Genomic DNA, 22,037 nt, shown 5'->3' with positions numbered 1-22,037 from the left:
AAGGGGGCGTCTCTACACTTTGTTGTGCTTACTTGATTTATCTAAGGCAGGGGTCCCCAAACTTTTTTCACTGAGGGCCACATACAGAAAAATCTACGAAGGGCCGGGCCACTTTGCAAAAATAACACATTTATCAGGACATGTAGCTGCTCTGATGTTTAGTTTCATAGTGTCTTCGTAAATTGTAATCCTTCTTCACGGCAACACTTTCCTTGCACATTAAACAGACACATTCCCCCTCTTGTTTATATGGCAATGATACACCCAGTATTTTCTGCCTTTGCGTCCAATGTCCAGCAGGGTGAAAATAGTATCCAGCCGAGGTCCCGACCCTCCTAGGGGGGTCCGGGGGTATGCCCCCCCGGGAGATTTTTTAAAGTTTTTAAAGCGAAATGCATGAATTTGGTGCACTTTGAGAGGGAAATTAAGAGGCTAAATCTGAAGAATTTTGTATGAAAAAAAAAATGGAGACACTGTGTCAGATGAATTAGAAGCCAGTGGCGTGCACAGGTAGACCTGAAGTGGTGCTGAAGCACCTGCCCTTTTCCCCTGGCCCAATCAAGTGCCCTTTTGAAAAAAATAAAAATAAAAAATCTGAAAGTTCGTTTTTTTTTTTTTTTTTTTTTTTTTTTTTTTTTACAAAAAGCCCATGCCGACATTATCATCTATAAATGCTCAACGTTTAAAAACGTTTGACAATAATGCCCCAATAAATATGCCCCCCCTCCTCCTCCTCCGCACACACTTCCTTTGTCAACGTGAACGCGCAGAGTGGACACAAACGGAGGCGCGTTGCCGCAGCAGTTCCCAGCTGCTGCACACACACACCTACTCCCCGGCCTGCCCTGCCCCACCAGCGAGGTAACACATACATGAATGGAGTCAAGAGTGTATTGTTTGCCCCCTAGGCCTCAGTTGCCAAGCTATAACTTGCATTTGCTTGTCTCTGTTATAAAGTAGCCTCTATCATGCAGCGCCACACAGCTGAGCATAAATTAGCCGACTGTCCTGCTTAACAAGCTAGCCCAAAAAAAAAAATAGATATGACGTGATGAACACAACTAATGTTGGCGGAGTTTGTCATTGGTACAGCATGTGAATCTATCAGTATGCTGAATATTTAGTGTTGTTTAGGTTTACTTTAGGCTATATAATTAACACTTGCAGTAATTTATTTGCTAAATGACAAACAGGCAATTCCCAATTGCCTGCAGAAAAAGTAGCCTTGTGCCTTGTTGTAATGTATCCAGTCTTATTCATATGGTTGGTTGGTCTCTTTTTATTTACAAATTGCAGTATAATGCCTAGAAAGGAGAGGTTAAAAAAGGAAAAAGAAAGGGAGCTACAGCAGGCAGCCCAGGGGAGCAGCTCTCTGCTCTCCTGGATGAAAGCATCCACCAGCAGCAAGGAGGAAGATGAAGATGAAAGGTCATAGTCAAGACCAGAGTCATGTTAACTGTTCAGGGCCTTTTAAAGCTCAGATTTTAATGTTGAACTGTTCCTCAAATGTTATTGAAATATCTTAAAAGCTGTCCACACATTTTATTTTAACTACGCAACGTGGTTTGGTGGTACTAAATCAGTCATGAAGCTATATAACAGGGGTGGCCAACCCGCGGCTCGCGAGCCGCATGCGGCTCTTTGCCCAGCTTCGTGCGACTCTTCAGTTCATATCAAATTATGTGATTATAATTTTTTTTTTTTTTTTTTATACTTTTTTTTTGTGGGCCTATGTGTGTGCATGTTCGCAAACGTTTCATGCGGCTCTTACGTTCGTTTTACATGTTGTCTATTATTTAATTTTTTATTGTATTAATGTGTAGGCCCTATGTGTATGCCTGTTCGCAAATGTTTAATTGAGGACGCAACATAACGTTCGCAAACGTTTGGTGCGGACGCAACATAAAACTGCCCGCTCAGCTTGGAGGGAGGTTTTCCCTGAGTAAACTATTTGTGTCAAGTTCGCTCCGAAACAGAGTGGGAGAGTTCATATTTTTTGTTGAACGTTATGCCAAGCCATTCTGCCTTATATGCCAGGTGTCATTTGCGCATTTCAAGGCTTCAAATCTTCAGCGCCACTTCAACTCTCTCCATGCTAAAAGTAAGTCCCACAAAGCAACATGCATAGTAAGAGAAAAACGCTATTTTAAATTGTTATATTTTTGTTTGTGGACTTGGTTGAACTGAGAGTTTGTGTGTGAGGCAGTGCACACAATGTTCATTGTTGAAAATGACTGCCCTGTCGTCTTTAGTCCAGTCCTGTCATTATCACAGGGGCGGCCTTAACGATCTGGGGGCCCGTTTCAAGTCCTAGTGTGGGGCCCCCTGTTTTTTTTTGTTTTTTTTTTAATAAATAATGCTTGTGCATGCATGTGCAAGCTCCCCGCGAAAATAAAAACGCCCCCCCCCCCCTGAACTCTTACTGGCCACCCCAGTGCCCCCCCCCCCCCCCCCAGTTCAAATGTTATTTTTTATTTTAATTTTTTTTTTTTTTTTTTTTACATGTATTTTTATTGCTTGTTAGACAAGATGTACGCTGTCACACATGTTACAATATTTCACAGTAGTTACATTTCTTTTTGCGACAATGTACAATGAAACAAGAGTTAACAATTTACATTTTTATATTTTTATAAACCCCATCCAACCCTAACAATCCCAGTGCCATAAAAAAAAAAAAAAAAAAAAAAAAAAAAGAAAAAAGAAAAAAAAAAAAAAAAAAAAGGGGGGGGGGGGGGGAGTTCTCCTAAGATGAAAGTGATTGCGCTTTACATTAAAGCTTATATACTAATGAGAGGGGAGAGTGACAAGTTTGTCAAAATAAACCAGTAAAGGGTCCCAGACTTTGTTGAATTTTTCGGTTGATCCTCTAAGAAAGTATTTCACTTTTTCAATTTTTAAAAACATCATCATATCAGAAAGCCACACAGATGCCTTCGGTGATAATTGGGATTTCCATTCCAAGAGAATTCTCCTTCGAGCAATTAGAGTTGCAAAGGCAATAACATTTTTCTTGTTAGTGGCTGTCGCAGTGTCGTTATCTCTTACACCAAATATAGCCATTAAAGGGCTAGGTTGTAGATGTAGGCCAAAAGCAACATTCAAAATCCCAAATATTGATTTCCAAAACTCTTCCAACTTGGAGCACGACCAGAACATATGAGCTAGGTCTGCGTTGGTGGCTTTACAGCGATCACACGTCTCATCTAGTTCAGGGTATATTTTAGCAAGTCTGACCTTACTATAGTGAGTACGGTGGAGAACTTTAAATTGAATAAGATTGAGACGTACACAAGAAGAGGTTCCGTTTACACAGCTAAGAGCCCTAACCCATGTCTCATCTGAAATGACTGTTCCTAATTCTTCCTCCCATTTTGTTTTGATCTTTTCTGTTGATACACTACTAAATGACATAATTGAATTATATAAATTAGAGATTTGGCCCTTCAAAGTTAAGGGAATCTTTAGTATGACATCCAAGTTTGAACTTTCAGGTAATTGAGGGAACGATGGGTTGTACGTTTGAATAAAGTGGCGTAACTGAAGATATCGGAAAAAACTGGATTTAGAAATAGAGTGTTTTTTGGCCAAATCTGTGAAAGTAGGAAAAATATTATCTATGAAAAAGTCCTTGCATGTAGTAAGACCCATAGTGTCCCATTGTGTGAATGTGACATCGAGTTTAGCAGCTGGAAAGAGGTGGTTATTACATATGGGACTTAGCATAGAAAGGCCAGACAATTTAAATGTTTGCCTGAATTGTATCCAAATTCTTAGGGTTGAGCGCACTACTGGGCTTGAGGAAAACTGTGATGGGGAGAGAGGAAGTTTTGTTGTTAATAGTGCAGGAAGTGATGACAGATTACAGAGCTTTGCCTCCTCACTGCACCAACCCGTGTCTGGGGCCTGAAACCAGTACATTATTTTTTGCAGATTCGCTGCCCAATAATAAACCCTGAAATTCGGGAGAGCAAGCCCACCCTCTTTTCTTGGCCTTTCAAGCAATGTTTTACGAAGTCTTGAAGATTTACCTCCCCATATGAAACTTGAGAGTAGGGCATCAAGTGAACGGAAGAAGGATTTTGGCAGGAAAACTGGGATGCTTTGAAACAAATATAAAAATCTAGGCAACACATTCATCTTGACGCAGTTGATTTTTCCAGCTAAAGAAAGGTAAATAGCACTCCATCTCTGGAGGTCAGATTTTAGTTTCTCCATTATAGGTGTGAAGTTGGCTTTAAACAATTCAGAAAAAGAAGGGGTGATATTTATTCCTAAATACTTAAAACCGGAATGTGATATACAAAATGGCAAGTCTGTGTCTGGAATCTGCTTTGCCTTATCATTGATAGGGAAACACACACTTTTTGAATAGTTAATTTTATAACCTGAAAAACCACCAAAGTCAACCAGAATCTTCAAAAGTTCAGATTTACAGGATAGCGGGTCCGTTAAAAATATTAAGAGATCATCAGCATACAAGGAAGCTTTATATTCCATCTCCATCCTTCTAATGCCATGTATGGATGGTGTAGTTCTAAGTTTAATTGACAGGGGCTCTATCGCTAAAATGAACAGTAATGGGCTAAGTGGGCAGCCTTGACGCGTGCCCCTAGATAAAGGAAAATAATGTGAACATAATTTATTAGTAACTACTGCAGCTTTAGGAGATGAATATAATAGACGAACCCAGGACATAAATTTCGGCCCAAACCCAAATTTGCCCAGTACAGCAAAAAGATACTCCCATTCTACTCTGTCGAATGCCTTCTCCGCGTCTAGGGAGACCACCACCTCTGGTCCTCCCCCAGACGCTGGAGAATGCACCACATTCAGGAGTCTACGAATGTTAATGAATGAGTGGCGGCCTCTCACAAAACCGGTTTGATCATTTGAAATGATGTCTGATACTATGGTGTTTATTCGAGAGGCCAGAATTTTAGACAGTATCTTAACGTCCACGTTCAGTAAAGAAATAGGCCTATAAGAGCTGCAATCCACCGGGTCTTTACCAGGCTTCAGTAAAACTGTGATGAGAGCCTCTGTGAGGCTCTGTGGGAGAGCTGTCTGTTCAAACGAGTACTTAAACATATTGAGAAGTAAGGGGATCAGTTTTAAGGAGAATTTTTTATAGAATTCGACTGGGAAGCCGTCCGGCCCAGGGGCCTTCCCGCTCTGCATGTCCTTAATTGAGTTATCTACTTCCTGTCTGTTTAGTGGTCTTTCCAGGTTGTCCCTTTGTTCCTGTGCAATTGTTGGAGTATTCAGGGTTTCTAAAAAATTAACCATAGAAGAAGTGTCCTGAGGAAATTCTGAGGTATATAACTCAGAATAAAATGTTTTAAAAGTATTATTAATTTCTTGGGGATCTATTGTCAATTCTTGAGGCGTTTTCCTAATTGTTGATATGAGTTGGGCAGACGACTTAGCCTTTAACTGGTGAGCAAGTAGGCGTCCTGCCTTCTCCCCATGTTCATAAAAGAATGCTCGTGATCTTAACAAGTTATGTTCAGTCCTTCCAGTAGACAATATATCATACTTTGCTTTCAGATTTAATTTTTCTTTGTATAGTTCAGGTGTTGGAGTTGTTGAGTATTGATGATCCATTTTAAGAATAGAATCAATGAGCTCCTCCTGTCTTTGTTTTCTTTTCTTATTACGTGAAGCTGAAAATGATATTATTTGTCCCCTCAGTACGACTTTTAATGTTTCCCATAATATGGATGGTGATACGGAGTCATTCTGATTGGTTAAAATGAAATCATCTATTGCTTTAGACATGAACTGACAAAAATCTGCATCTGAAAGTAATGCCGTGTTAAGTCTCCAAGCTGGCCTTGGTGGGTAATTAAGTGTAAAGCCAATGTCAAGAATAACAGGTGCATGATCAGATTCTACAATAGCCGAGTAGTCTACAGATTTCACTGAGGGAAGAAGACGCTTATCAATGAAAAAATAGTCTATTCTTGAATAAGACTGATGAACATGTGAAAAACAAGAGAATTCTTTTTTGTTTGGATACAAAAATCTCCATGGGTCAATACAGCCAAGGTGCGTCATGAGACTTAAAAGAGCTCTGGACATTTTTGATGGAGGTGCAGATTTGGGACTTGACCGGTCTATGGCTGTGTCCATCACACAGTTCATATCACCGCCAAATATTAGGTGATGAGTATTTAAATCTGGTAATAAGGTGATTATCTTCCTGAAAAAATCTGCATCATCCCAGTTGGGGGCGTAAATACTAACTAAAACCACCGGGGTGTGATAGAGACGACCTGATACTATAACATAACGTCCCTGGGGATCTGAAATTATTTTTGAAGCAGTGAAGAGTACTTTTTTATGGATTATAATTGCAGCACCTCTAGCTCTGTTACTAAAGGTTGAATGGTACACCTGACCTATCCAGGCCTTTCTAAGTAAAACTTGATCTTGTACTCGTAGGTGCGTTTCCTGCAGAAATGCAATTTCAGTGTGCAACCGTTTTAAATGTGAAAAAATTCGCGCCCTTTTCACTGGGCCATTCATGCCTCTGACATTCCAGCTAACAAAACGTACTGCAGACCCTCCAACTAAAGTTGTGCTTGCTCTATTCATAGCTTAATAAACAAGCGGGTTGGGTAATGTTACGGCTGAAATGGATGGTGCTGTATAGCCAGATCGGGAGAATATAAAATGGAGAACGGGAGAGAGAGAAAAAAAAAAAAAAAAAAAACCCTAACCTTGGAACATGTGTGAACTCTAGGTTCGTTCTCTGAACAGTAACGAACCGCAGCTATCTTACTGTGACTAAACTTCCAATAGCCCATACGTTATTTCCCCTACACAATGCTCCCCACTCTCACTTTAACAAGTATACACACTCAGGGCATTGACTCTGAACAGAGATGAATAACATTGTAGTTCCCAGTCAACATAAACAACCGCCATTAATATAACAAGTAGGCAGGCTAACTTTAGTTCACCTCCCATATCACACTTAAGTATGCATTATTCGAACTACTGCATAGACAGGATAGATGGCTAAATGATAAATAAATGCATCTGAACCATAGGATCTGAACAAATAGGCAAATAGTTTTGCTTGGGCTACGCCCCTCTCAGGCTGTAACGTAACGTTAACCAGTTGTCAACAAACATTCTGCTATCGATTATGAAAGTGATACAGACTGATATTTGCTTCACTTAAATTCTAACGGCTCAAATTAACCAACCTTCAGACATATTGATCACTTCAGCTCGATGAAGTTCTGTCGGTCTCGGATTAGTCCATTTGAGTCAGAATCAGTCAATTGGTCCGGCAACCCGACGGTCAAAGAACACCTTGGCAGCTTCTGGTGAGTGGAAAAAGAGAGTCTCATCCTCAAACTGAACTCGGAGACGTGCAGGATGTAGCAGACTGAATCTTATCTTCTTCTCATAGAGGAGCTGCTTGACGTTTTTAAATGCAGCGCGTTTCTTCGCCAGGCCAGCAGACATGTCCGGGTAGATCCTCAGTTTGGAGCCGTTAAACTCCACGTCGTGCGTCCGGGCCCACTGCAATGCCTTTTCTTTCACCTGGAAACGATGGAAACACACCACAAAGGGACGGGGCGGCTGTCCTTCTCGGGGTCTTTGGCCGGGAGAACGATGAGCCCGCTCCAACTCCGGTGGGTTTTCAAAAACCTCTTCGCCCATTGCTTCCATTAGCAGGTCGGATACAAACTTGACGGTGTGCTGGCCCTTCTCGCTGTCCTCCGGGACGTTCAGGATTCTCAGGTTTGCTCTGCGAGAGCGGTTCTCCAGGTCATCCACGCGTTCGAGCAGTGCGGCATTTTGCTCCTCTAGTCGTTTTATTTTCCCGTCCGCTGTGAAAATCGCACTGAAGTTATCCCCAGCCAGAACTTCGGTTGCGCTTAGCCGTGCTTGAAAGCTAGTAACCGTCTCTGTCAGTGCATTCACGGAGGACTGAAGCGGGGCAATTGACTCTTGAATTAAAGCAGAGATGTCCTCCTTGAGCGAAGACCGTTGTTTCGACAACTCGGCTACAAGCTGGCTCACGGAAACAGCCTCCACGTTTGCAGTCGTTCCACCACTGTGTGGGCTAGCACTAGCCATAGCAGCAACCTTGCTAGCTATACTAGTTCGGGTTGTTGGCGGAGTCCACGGCGGCGCACTGGTCGGCTTATTCTTACTCATATCGCCAAAGTTGGTGACCTTTTGTCTGTCTTAGACTGATTTAAGCAGTTAGATGCCCTGAGCGGCGTTTTTAAAGGTTAATATTGATAAGTTGGGTGGGGAGCTCTGCCTTTGCACGTCCTACCCCTGCATGGCCAAACCGGAAGTCCTTAATTTTATTTTTTTAATTACATTTTTTTCCTGATATGTATCCTAGTTCAGAGATGATATGTATTTTTTTTTCTTTCTTAACTTTTTTTGATAGGTAGTTGCCAAGTTCATCACACAAACACTCCAATCCACTGATATGAGATCAGTGATCAGAGATCAGTTTGCAATTTTCAATTACTAAATTAATGGTAGGACTGTGGCCACTAGAACTGGTCTCTGGTCAGCTAAGGTCTTGAAAACAGCATAAGTGTGCTTGTGACATGCGTGCCACCCATGCATGTGTATAGGCACGTGTCCCAGCAGATTTTTGAAATCTGAATAAAAAAATTAAAGTTTGTAGTTAGCGAGTGTAACATGTTCTTAGCAAGGGCAGATTTCCATAAATAAAGGTTTATTTGGTAACACTTTACAATAAGGTACACAAAATTGTAGTAGCTACTACATACCTACTACATAGATATGTGTTACCTACTACATAGGGTTTTTTTTTTGTGCTACCTATGTGTTAGGTAGCACAAAAAAAAAACCTATGTAGTAGGTAACACATAGGGTTTTTTTTTGTGCTACCTAACACATAGGTAGCACAAAAAAAACCTATGTAGTAGGTAACACATAGGGGTTTTTTTTGTGCTACCTAACACATAGGCAGCACAAAAAAAAAACCTATGTAGTAGGTAACACATAGGGTTTTTTTTTGTGCTACCTAACACATAGGTAGCACAAAAAAAACCCTATGTGCTACCTAACACATAGGTTTTTTTTTTGTGCTACCTAACACATAGGTAGCACAAAAAAAAAACCTATGTAGTAGGTAACACATAGGGTTTTTTTTTGTGCTACCTAACACATAGGTAGCACAAAAAAAACCTATGTAGTAGGTAACACATAGGGTTTTTTTTTTTGTGCTACCTAACACATAGGTAGCACAAAAAAAAACCCTATGTGCTACCTAACACATAGGGTTTTTTTTTTTTGTGCTACCTAACACATAGGTAGCACAAAAAAAAAACCCCCTATGTAGTAGGTAACACATATCTATGTAGTAGGTATGTAGTAGCTACTACAATTTTGTGTACCTTATTGTAAAGTGTTACCGTTAATTTTTTTAGCAAGATATTTGGTCAAAAGCTAGTGGTCATCCGTCCCTCTGTCCAGTTGTTAGGCATCTGGCTGCTAGCAAGTTATGTTGTCTTGCTAATTTTACTATTCATCTGAGCTGAAATAAATATTGACTTTTTCCTTTATTATCTTCGCGAGAATGCACCAGAATGCTTAGATTACATGTTAAAAACACAAAAAAATCTTCTGGGGGGGGGATGCCCCCAGACCCCCCTTCAGGGGTTTAGTTTTCTGACAAACATTACAATGGATACTAACATGATTTGGGAATTTGGGATTATAAATCATCTTTGAATTGGTTGTACAGCATATCACATTCTATTCATTCAGGGGTGGATGGCCACCCCACTCTAACTCTGTGGCCCACCTTGGCCACCCCCAGTCAAAATGTACCCGTGTGTACCCGTGTGTACGATGTGGCTCTTTGCAGTAACACAGTAAAAAATGTGGCTCTTTGTCTCTGACTGGTTGGCCACCCCTGCTATATAAGCTAATTATATTATTTACATTTAAATTTTTTCTTTCTGCTTTTTGGTAATTCTGTGTCTTCAAATTATTCCAGAAAATAGTACTAAATAGCCCACATTAACACATGTGATTTAGCCTTAGCTTTCTTCTCAAAATGCACCAGATTGATGAATTTTACTTTAAAAGGTTAACATTTTTCTTCTAGGGGAGCACCCCCGGACCCCCCTAGAAGGTCCAGGGTCAAAAACACAGTCTCCAAATTTCCTTTGAGAGACACTCTATGTGTGGCCGGGTATTAAAAGTCATTAGGCCAGGGGGGGATTTAAGTACCCTTAAAATGATTTGGTCATTCATCGATAGAATATATTGTGCCCTTTTTTTACACTGAGCACCTGCCCCCCAAAATGTCTGTGCACGCCACTGTTAGAAGCTATTGGAGAAGGACGCATAGATTTTCCATAATAATATTAATTTAAAATAAAATATTATGCAGGGTCCTCTGGGATGGGCTTGTTGCTCATTTTCTTTTATGGGACATATTTGTCTGTAATATAATGAGTGCATTTAAATTATTTAAAAGCGCCATATTACATTATATTTTTAAAATGTGCCACGGGCCAATCAATCAGTGTTTGACACCCCTGCACTAGTGGGTTAACTAAGAAATGCAAAAAAAAAAAAAAAAAAAAATTACATTATCTTTTTAAAATCGGCCGCGGGCCAATAAAAAGCGGGCCGCGGGCCGCATGTGGCCCGCGGGCCGTAGTTTGGGGACCCCTGATCTAAGGCAATCCGTGTCCTTAATTCTACTGCGTAAACACCACTCTTCAGTTGAGTAAGACTAACTTGGTTTAATTACGGTAACTGCACTTTCCATTTCCAAGTAAATATAACTCAACTTTAAGAATTAAGAATTTAGACAGTGATGTACACTGTGCACAATTATTAGGCAAGTTGTATTTTTGAGGATTCATTTTATTATTGAACAACTACAGTGCTCTCGGTCAATCCAAAATGTTAATGAACCTAAACCTGAATGTTTACGAAAGTAAAAGTGAGGTTTTGTCTTTCTTATGAGAATATATATATGTTTTGCTATTATTAGGCAACTATTAGTATGCAGAATTATTATGCAACTAAGTAAAAAAACGAAAATTTTCCCATCTCACTTGTTTATTTTCATCTGTTAAAGTGAGAATAATAAAACAACTCAAAATTTACAAATAAAAATTTCCGACATGTAAAAAAAAATAATCTGTGACCAATATAGCCACCCTTCTTTTCAATAACTGTCACAAGCCTTCCATTCATGGAGTCTGTCAGTTTCTTGATCTGTTGACGATCAACTTTTTGTGCAGCAGCAACCACAGCCTCCCAGACACTGTTCCGAGAGGTGTACTGATTTCCTTCACTGTAAATATCCCATTTAAGCAGGGCCCACAGGTTCTCAATAGGGTTTAAGGGGCCACTCACACTAGGGCCGCGGCCCCGTGCCAAAGCTCATTAGCATACTAAAGTCTAGAACGTTTGGCTAGTGTGACCACGCCATCCGTATTCCAGCACGGAACAGCCCCTTGGCCACGGCACACCTGGGAGAGGTGTGCCGTGGCCAAAGTACAGATGCTAATGAGATGACACGCGCACAAGCAAGCGCACAGGCGGCGTTCCTGACGTGAATTTATTAAGGATGCATTGTCCGTTAACGTCCGCTGCCTTACTAGTCGGCACCAGAATTGCCCACCACTTGGACTTGTAGCTATAATGTGTGAGAATTAACGTGTGTGTAAGCCTAGGTGTGGGCTAATAAAAGAGGGAGAGAGCTAATTAGGTCGGCTCAGAAAGCACAGCAAAAAGGTTTTCGTGTTTACTCACGTTCGTCAGATGATTTTTTTTCTTTTTCCTCCCGTCAGCTGTCATAACTGCATTTACGCATGGCGGTGGAGACGCACCCAAAACAACACACCGCAGCCCGGTGATAAGGAAACAGTAGCCTACACTAAGGTTTAACAAGAAACTTTATAAAGACACTTAAAAAAACGATCTCTGCCCATACAAAAAGTTCTGACTTGGATTTGATGGAGCGATCGATGTGTACAAAACCATCCGGATACATATGGTCTGATGACGGGCCGTTATATTAATAATAAACAGCGTGCTGCACAAATATGAGACTGTCCACCGCGACCTATTACGTCAAGACTACATTTAAAAAAAAACAATAGCTTAAGGATTCTCGTTGCTCTAATGTGGAAGTGGAATATTTGATGCAAATTTGGCCGGATGAAAATATTCACAAACAGTCGTATAGCCTACAAGTAGACTAAGCTCCAAATCCTAAACGTGCACGGTGACGTAGGCAAGGTGCAAGTGTGCCCAGGCCACGAGCAGTGTGAGCACGGGCCTGCGGGGGGAGTGGGGAGGGGGGGGAATCGTGCTGAATCGTGCTGAGCACGGAACAGGCAAACGGCACTAGTGTGAGTGCGCCCTTAGTCAGGTGAGGAAGGGGGTCATGTCATTATTTTTACATCCTTAAGGCCTTTACTGGCTAGCCATGCAATTGAGTACTTCGATGCATGTGATGGAGCATTGTCCTGCATAAAAATCATGGTCTTCTTGAAAGATGCAGACTTTTTCCTGTACCACTGCTTGAAGAAAGTATCGGTAACACTTTATAATAACTATCCGTTGTAACTGGTTAATAGATCATTAGTAAACTCTTAATTAATGATTATTGATGATTCGTTAAGTGTTTGTTAGCAGTTTGTTAAGGATTTATAACAATGGTAGATAGTTAATAGCTTAATAATTGAATCAGTTCATCTGGGAGGTAATCCGAGATTAACTGATCACGTCACGTTCAAATCCATGGCATGCACAGTGTGTATTGAGTTTATTTAAAAATATTTGAAAATGGGGCTGCCCTCAGTTGCCCATGCACTGTGTATAGTCTATAGCCTATTTCAGCCTCGTCCCAGATGAACTGATTCAATTATTAAGCTATTAACTATCTACCATTGTTATAAATCGTTAACAAACTGCTAACAAACACTTAACAAATCATTAATAATCATTAATTAAGAGTTTACTAATGATCTATTAACGAGTTACAACGGATAGTTATTATAAAGTGTCACCAAAGTATCTTCCAGAAACTGGCAGTAGGTTTGGGAGTTGATTTTGAGGCCATCTTCAACCCGAAAAGGTCCAACTAGCTCATCTTTAATAATACCAGCCCATACCAGCCCAGTATCCCACCTCCACCTTGCTGGCGTCTGAGTCGAAGTGGAGCTCTGTGTCCGTTACTGATCCAGCCACGGGCCCATCCATCTGGTCCATCAAGAGTCACTCTCATCTCATCAGTCCATAAAACCTTTGAAAAATCTGTCTTCAGATATTTCTTGGCCCAGTCTTGACGTTTCAACTTGTGTGTTTTGTTCAGTGGTGGTCGGGTTTCAGCCTTCCTTACCTTGGCCATGTCTCTAAGCACTGAACACCTTGTACTTCTGAGCACTCTGGGTAGGTTGCAGTTCTGGAATATGGCAGAACTGGAGGATAATGGGTTCCTGGTAGTTTCACGTTTGATTCTTCTCAAATCTTTGGCAGTTAATTTGCGTCTTTTTTTCTCAATACGTTTCTTGCGACCTTGTTGGCTATTTGCAACAAAACGTTTGGTTCTGTGGTCACGCCCCAATATCTTAGCAATTTCAAGAGTGCTGCATCCCTCTGAAAGACTTTTTAAAAAATTTGACTTTTCAGAGTCCGTTAAATCTCTTTTTTGGCCCATTTTGCCTGAGAAAGAGAAACTGCCTAATAATTATGCACACCTTGATATAGAGTGTAGATCTCCTTAGGCCACACCTTAACTCTAGATACTAGATCTGCAACAGCAGGACAAGTTGTGCTCCCACACTGTAGGAGGAATGCAATGAGGAGGACATCCTTCTGTAGATCCATTTCTTTGTGGAACGTACTCCCTTCGCACATTCGTGTTATACCTGTGAAGAGGGAATTCAAGAGGCAAATTAAATCCTATTTTATTTATGGTAAATAGGAACTCGGGACTCTGGCTTGGCTTGGTGCTCAATGTATTGTGTTTTGATGTGGGTGTTTGCGCGCTCTGAGGCGCCCAGATGCCCATTTATTTTTTTGTTTGTTTGCAACTGTTATGTATTTGTAGTCTTGTAACTGTACTTTTTACTGTATTTGAGTGAATGTGATGATTTGCTGTTTGTGTGTTCAGATTTTAATTGGACCCCAGGAAGACTAGTCTGCCGCTTCTGCGTCAACTAATGGGGATCCACAATAAACAATAAACTCATTACACAAATACACATCACCTGGTATGCTTAAATCCAATAAGCACTTAGGTTTATACGGCTTGAAGTTGGGAAATATGCATAAAAATTATGATATGTCCTCAGTTGCCTAATAATTGTGCACACAGTGTAGAATGACTGCTATTAAAATTAAATGAGTGAAAGAACAATATAGCCTCATTAAAACAGTTACAGGTAGAGTTTGGCAGATTTAAGATATGTCTAAATTTGTTAAAGGATATGAAGGTATTTATTTAAATTCGTTGTCATTTCTGTAAATTGTTCCAGAGGGGTGTACTACGAAGCAAGATTAACGGCTGAGCTAGGTCTGTTGAGTCTAAAGCCAGAGTTTTCTATACTATGAAAGGTAGCTCTCTTTTTACCTAGCTAGATCACCGTGGTAACAGAGGCTGCACAGCTAACCTGCTGTACCAGTTTTTGTTCCAGAGTTTGAGCTTAAATTAAGCTCTTAAGGTACGAACACACTGCACATCGCCGCGCGGCGAGTTCACATAGAAAGTCAATGTATTTCGAGCGCCGCCGCGCGAATCGGCGGCCGGCGGCGAGCGGATCACGCGGCGCGGCGCGAATGCTGCGGCCGCCGCAGAAGTTGAAAATATTGAACTTTTCGCCGCCGGCCGCGATAGCCAATCAGCGTTGAGCTCCTCCCGACATCACTCGGGTGAGTCTGCTGAGCTACAAGACACGTGAAACCTGGCTGGCGGTGCAGTCGGGAAAGGAGGGATGAAGGGAAAAAAGAAGGAAAAGACAGAGAGAGAGAGAGAGAGAGAAAGTTCCAACACATCGATAAAATGTATGACAGCAGTTTAATGAGACACCTTTTAGTAAAAGGAGCAAGGAATAGACTCACATTATAGAAGAGAGAAGGAGAGAAAGCCAGGGAAGATGTACTGCAGATGAGTGAATATGCAGAGACAATAAAAACTAAATACGACAACTGACACTTCCAAACATTTCCCTAAACATCTGAAAATCTGTTTGGGTTTTCTCTACATGTTGATATGCCGGCGTGAATGTGTAGCCTATATGCACGGCCATGGATACATGTGTGCGTGTGTGCGTGTGTGCGTGTGTGTGTGTGCGCATGTGCGGAACACGCGGTGCGGAACCTGCGATTCGCGCGGCCAACCGCCGCGCCGCGCTGTGCAGTGTGTTCGCACCTTTAGAGCGCTGCCCTTTAAGGAAACTACACCTTTGGAAATCTCGATATTGTCTGAGCGATAAATTCTCACTGAGGAAACCCGTTATAATATCAGTAAACTTTTTGATCCATACGTTAATGTACGGAACAAAGCCGTGAACTTACAACAGAGTGAACAGCATTGCGCTGCAGTTTTTATTTTATTTTTTACATGTGTTCATTTACTGCAGAAAATATAAAATAGCCATCTGTATGCAAAGTTGTTCTTGCTCTAACTCGGGGCTCTAGACTGGGACCAAATGCTCGCATTTTGCAACCATTTTTGGAGACAGTGTGAGTGCCATTTCACAACTAGGGGCACGCGCGCGACCGGAAAATTCGCTGATTTTTTTAAAATTATTATTATTAGTGCTTTGAGAGAGAGACAGTGGACAGTCCGCGAGTGATCAGCGACACAATCAACTCCGCGGATCACGTGACTTTCTCTCCTCTCAGTGTCCCGCTGTCGTCACGTCTTTAACATGTTGCCAACTGGCGACTTTCCCTGCTATATTTGCCGACTTTCCGCCATAGTGCTAAGGCTGGTAAAGACCAGAGACATCTTGTGACTTTAAAAAAAAAAAAACGCGGTCACCAGAGCCGAGTACAGGGTTCGACATAACGTATAGCCCGATGGCCCGGGGCCAGTAAAATCATATGCAGGGCAAGTTGATTGGCCAGTCACTGTCCTGCCCGGGCTAGTGACTGGCCAATCACAGTTCAGTATCTTTTTGTAGACTACATCATGGTTCATTGAAATGTGCGTTGAGAGTCGTAATGAAAGCAGTGTATATATACAATATAATAAACCTAATATAAAATATATTTTTTAATGAAAGGCCAGTGGACAACCGATGCGTGGGCGTTTTGACAGGCGGAGCAACAAGCGGGTGCACTCTCGCTCCGTTGGCAGAGCTGCCTACCGTCCGCCTGCGAGTCGACAAATTAATCGACTTGCTTTGCCCCCTTTCTTTCTTCCCACAGCAGAGGTTGAGGTGCAGAAAATGATAACTGCGCTTTTCCATTATCTGCCGCCGTAATGTTACAGTATTTGCATCCAAGCCCCAATGGTAATACAAATGAGAGGCGTTATTTAAACGCTGTGAATGCGTCTCCGGTGATTGTGTCGGTTGTAGACAGAAACGAACGGAGGGACTCCGCTCACTGTACAGTTCCTATAGTCGCGCAGTTTGGCACTGTGTTTTCAGGCTCGAGACATTCAATCAGATCGCGGAAGTCTTTCCCATTGAAATCGCTAACGGGGAGAATATCCCCGGTTATTATTTTAGCCACAAACCACAGTTCATCTGCGCGGCGGCTCACTCGCTGGCGAGATCACACGGTGAAACGCTGCTGTGATCGGACGAAGGCATTGTGTGTTTCTAAGGTGATTTAACGTCATAGTCTTAGACGAGCTTTTAACTTATGCTGCATATTTTGCACTGCATTGTTTTTTATCAATAGTTTGAAAAAATGGTCCCACACCGGACTCTTATGTGAAGCTGACACTTCATGGAGAAGTGACACTCCTGCAGCGCGCTCAAGATCAGACGTGAACTCACATACACGGTCTATTCTATTTTTAAAGTCAACTTGAGCGCAAGTGGAAAACCGGTCATTCGGTCGACACATTCACATCCCTAATGCATATAGAGAAAGTAATAAAAACAGCCTACCACACCACAAAGAATGATCAGACCTTCATCTCTTATTTTTTTTTTTATGTTTGAACATGACTTCTGCAGGTGAACTATTCATTAAACTGCCCAAATTCAAGAATAAAAACAATCATCAAACTATTGGACTTTAAAATACTGGCCGACTCTTTCAACATACTTTCAGTTGTAGGCTTCTAATTCAATATGTTTGCCTGGTTTTATATTATGTGTATGAGCAATATCAACATTTCATATAATTAACTAAAAGAAAAATAACCAAATCTAAAGGGAATATCTATACTGTTACAGTATAGATATTCCCTTTAGATCTGGTTATCTTTCTTTATTTTTCTAATACAGGTATTATAATTATTGACACTAAATTATGAAGAAAAAAAAAGTGTGTGCTGTGTGTCCAGCAGACAGACAGCACCATGTCCGCTCCGTGCAAGAGATGCCAGGTGGTCAATTGTTTCATAGGTCCACATTCAATAAGCCACTGCATTCCTATAAAACAGCTAACCTTATAATTATATGGCAACAAAAAAGTTTGTAAAGTGAGTTTGTAAATATGTTAATGGTCCAAGTTAATTTGTTAACTATCTGGTCAGCATTTTGTATTAATTTAGCCTCTTTCAGAATTGCATATTATGCAAATTAGTTGATAAGTTCATCTAGCTTTTACTAGTTACTTTTGGGCCAATTACTACAGGAAGCAGAGATAGAGGAAAAATCTGAGGGCTCAGATGTAGAAGGGATTGTTGTGAAGATGGGTAAAAAAAAAATCCCTTTTCCTAAAGGAATGTCTGAAGGATTTCACATGGTGATGCTAAATCAAAAACACAATGAACTGTATCACCTGTTGTCAGTGTGCTCCAAAACATGCTGGCAATACAATATCAGTAGGCCTAATAAAGTTAAAATTGGGAAACATTTGAATAGATGCGTTGCAGGTGTGCCCCTAAATTTTCTGGATGCGCCTCTAAAAAATCTGAGTTGGGGGCGCCAGTGCTCCTAGTAAAAATGGTTAGTCTGGAGCCCTGCTCTAACTGAATATGGTTGTAATGTTACCTGGCCATTTACACACACACTGGGTATTAAATAAGCATAAATTCACAGGTTGCAATTGCATCCAATTAGTAGCCTACACTGTGTTTATTTTTTATTTTTATTTTTTTTAAGTAGCGTCAGGTTTGGGACTTGACAAGTGACAGCTGTCACATAAGACATTGCTGCAGACTCACAGGTTCACTGAAGCTCATATTTGTCCGAAATATTTACAGACAGCACATGCTTTATATTTAGGCTCATTAGTTTATTGTGTATTTACCACAAATAAATCAAAATAATTTAAATTTTGATTTGATGTGGCCCAAAGGTATTCCCTGGGCAGTGTTTCCCCTACCATTATACAGGCCTGGCGGGGCCGCCAGGCCAACAGCAGCCTGACTTAAAGAGATCCTATTATACTCCTTTTCTGGTCTTAATTTCTTGTTAACTGCTATAGAGCAACCTGACATGAATCACATCACAAAAAACTATGTAGATTTTTGGGACACTCTTCCTAGCGAGCACAGCAGTCTCTCTCTGCTCTCTACACACTGCTTTGAGCTTCTCCGCCCCTCCCCCCCTGCTGCAAACCCCACTCCGTTGTGATTGGTTACCTTCCTTCCAGTAGCGGGAAATTTCAGAAAATTTCCAGGAAGGTGGGGGCATGCAGCCGGAGCTTGCCTGAGCGGCAGCATTACCATACATGGAAACATGACAGAAACGATCCCAGCGTGACTCACACATACCGGAAATTTGAACAAGTTCGGCTCGACCGGCTGCCATAGTTTTTAGTGCTCTGCATAGCCACCCCAGACGGTCAGCAGGGAATACGTCGAAATGCATGTACGTAATTATTTGATACTCTAGTATGGTTAAACATGACTATAAATCATTATAACAACTTTTATAGGTCATAAAAGTCGAAAAGTATCATAGGTCCTCTTAAAAAAATAAAAAAAAAAATAAAAAAAAATGTATTCTATTTTTCATTGATTCCGTAATAATGATTTGCGAGCGTCTGCGCGGCACTGTCGGTCTACCCCTCGTGTGCGCCTGTCTTTACAACCTCTCGTTTGATCATCCCATCATCTGATCTGTGTGTCTGCGTGTGTGTATGTGTTCTGCGCGCGGCGCGATGCGCGTGTGCATTCGGTGCGCACTTTTTGACACGGAAGCCAATGAGCAGTAGCATGACTAGCCAGCAAACGTTGAACTAGTGGCGAAAATAAAACCAGCACCTGCTCTATGGAGATATTAAGGACTCAGTCGTTGAACAGGAAAAAGTGCTGAGCAAAACGTAGAAAGTTTATTTTCAGGCGACATATTAATTAATGTATTGTTTTAACTGTTAAGTTATCTTAAACAGCAGGCCATAGTAGGCCTACAAGCTTTATTTTTTTGTATTTTCAATGCTAGGCCTAGCCTACTTTATTTTTATGTTTTTAAATTGAGGAATAGGCTAGATGAAATATAATGGTCGGAATAGGGAATTTGCCTTATGTGCGCATGTTGATAGGCTAATCATGATGTGTAGCCTATGTTAATTCATTTATTTTCAACAAGGCTATTTGCATAAAAAAATATAAAGAAATGTTTTCAATAGACTAGCTTCAAGTAGAGCTGAAACGATTCATCGATTGATTCGAGTAATTCGATTACAAAAAAGGATCGATTAATTTTGCTTACCTCGAGTCATCGTTTATTTAATTTTACAGTTGAGGTCACGGTTTTCCGCACGGACCATTTTTAGTGTGACACAACCCACAGAACGGTTTTCCGCACGGACCATTTTTAGTGTGACACTGAGCAGACAGACGCGGCCATAGACGTTATACAGCTGCTGCGAACGGCGAATCGCGACCGTTTGATAACGTGCATAAATTATAACTTATACAGCGATCGGGAAACCCCATGCACTTACTCAAACAGGTGATGCAAAACAAACTCAGGGGAAGCACGTTTCAACCGTGGAATTATAGTTTACTGCGCCAACTTGCATGCGAGGGGAGAAGGAAAAGGAAACTTCACCTAACAGACGCTCCGGCTGACTGACAGCTATAATGTCATCCGCACTGAACAACTCACATCTTAAAACACTATACGAAAATAACAAACACTGTGACCTATAAAGAGCAATCAGTTTTTCATACTGCGACCGTGAGCGTGTTGAACACTGGTTTACGCGCGCCTCAAGACGGTCGGGCTCGTTCTCGTCACTCACAGCCCGCTGAGAAATGCTCCTCGCGGTGTACAAAGAATTGCATCCGCGAGGGGAAAAGCTTCATCCAGTCATGACTTAAAGAGCGACCAGTCTGACAAACTACAAACGTAAGCGAGTGTTGAACAACACTTGCGCGCGCCTAGAGAGGGCCAGGCTGCGCTCCTCACTCACAGCCTGGTGAGAAATGCGTCCTCGCGATGAAGCTTGTCCACTCGCGGAAACTGTTCTGTGCGCGCAAGGTTTTCATGTCAGTTTTTATAAAAAATAAGCACCACACAAGGAGTTTAAACTGAAATGAAAGTTAAGAGATGATAGAACCATAAACCGATTGTAAAAGAAAAGGCAGCCACCAGAGCATCAGCAGCATCCCCAGTTAGTCATAGTCAAATCAAACTTACTATATAGAGTCATTTTCATACACAAAAAGTCAGCATAGAGTGCTTTACATATAAAAACATATTGACTCCCTCCCATACCCATCCACAGAGCAGAACATTGCAGATTGCACAATTAATGTTGTTTAAATCCATCTGTAGGGGAGACTGGGGGGCAAGTGTAACACTTGTTTTTTGATTAGTCAAAAACATCTTGAACAATTTGGATAATTTATTCTGTGTTGTGTTACTGTGCTCTACTAGTAAATACAAATTGTATTTATTTTATAAGCAATAGATGTCCTATTAATACAAGAGTATAGGCCTATAGTAATAGCAAGTATTTTACCTCTTCACAAGCATTCATTTAAAGATAAATGAAAATACCGTGATATAATACCGTTACCGTCTATGCTTCAAATTATACCGTGATATACATTTTAGGCCATACCGTACAGCCCTAGGTTAAGTCCTCAGACATGGAAGATGATATACCCGAAAGCTTGTTTTAATCGGAACCACAGTCTTGCAGCACTGACGCGTCATTCGCCAAAAAACATCAAAAACGGACCTCATTGTAAGAGCCAATTTTAGTTTATTTCCTATTTGTAAATATGTGTTATTATTCTTGCTATATTTATATGTAAGGAAACATTTTGAGTAATATTTATAGTTTTGCATTTAGTCAGTTTACGTTATCTATCATTGTTTTACGACCTATCATGCCGTAACTGGGAGCCATGCGCATGACTGATAGGATAGTTCCTGCTACGTGTTATTGACAACAAAAAGAAGTTTGTCGGGCATGGTTCGATATAAGTTTTTGAGCGTAGTCGTCATCATGTCCATTGTTGGACTAACATGTTATTGGAAGGACATGTGAGAAGCCAAAAAGGAACATACGATCATGTATATATTCGGTATTGGACCGGAGGAACTGTGAATGTGGATTACTTTTGCTTTTAGACAATAAACCCTTAAAAGCTATCCTGCCTCTCTCGTGGATTTATGGGTTTTTTACAAAGAACTGGATATGTGACACACGCGTCAAGGCTTCGAGTGTAGCAGCCTACAAGCTATACGGCCATTAAGGTTGGTTGGCCATAACATTAAGTCAAAAACTTTCGAAATGGACGGACGGCGTTTGGATAACGCGCCCGAGGGATCAGGCTAATTATTGGAGCCGTTGGATAGCGCGCCTGACTACTTTGGATTGCCGACAGTGATCAAAGAAGAATACAGGAGTATAAAGCGCTAAATGGACAGTGGATACATTCTTACCTTTTGTGGCTGGACGTT

General features: G+C 41.2%; 1 protein-coding gene across 1 annotated transcript in view; it reads left to right on the top strand.

Annotated features, from left to right (window-relative positions):
* Window positions 1-22,037, top strand: part of LOC307270126 (uncharacterized protein) — a 102,254-nt gene that overhangs the window by 680 nt on the left and 79,537 nt on the right. The gene's annotated exons all lie outside the window — the stretch shown is intronic.

This window comes from Ammodytes marinus (genome assembly GCF_949987685.1).
Source record: "Ammodytes marinus genome assembly, chromosome: 24".
In the NCBI taxonomy this organism is placed as follows: Eukaryota; Metazoa; Chordata; class Actinopteri; order Uranoscopiformes; family Ammodytidae; genus Ammodytes; species Ammodytes marinus.
This window is presented reverse-complemented; position numbering and strand designations above follow the sequence as displayed.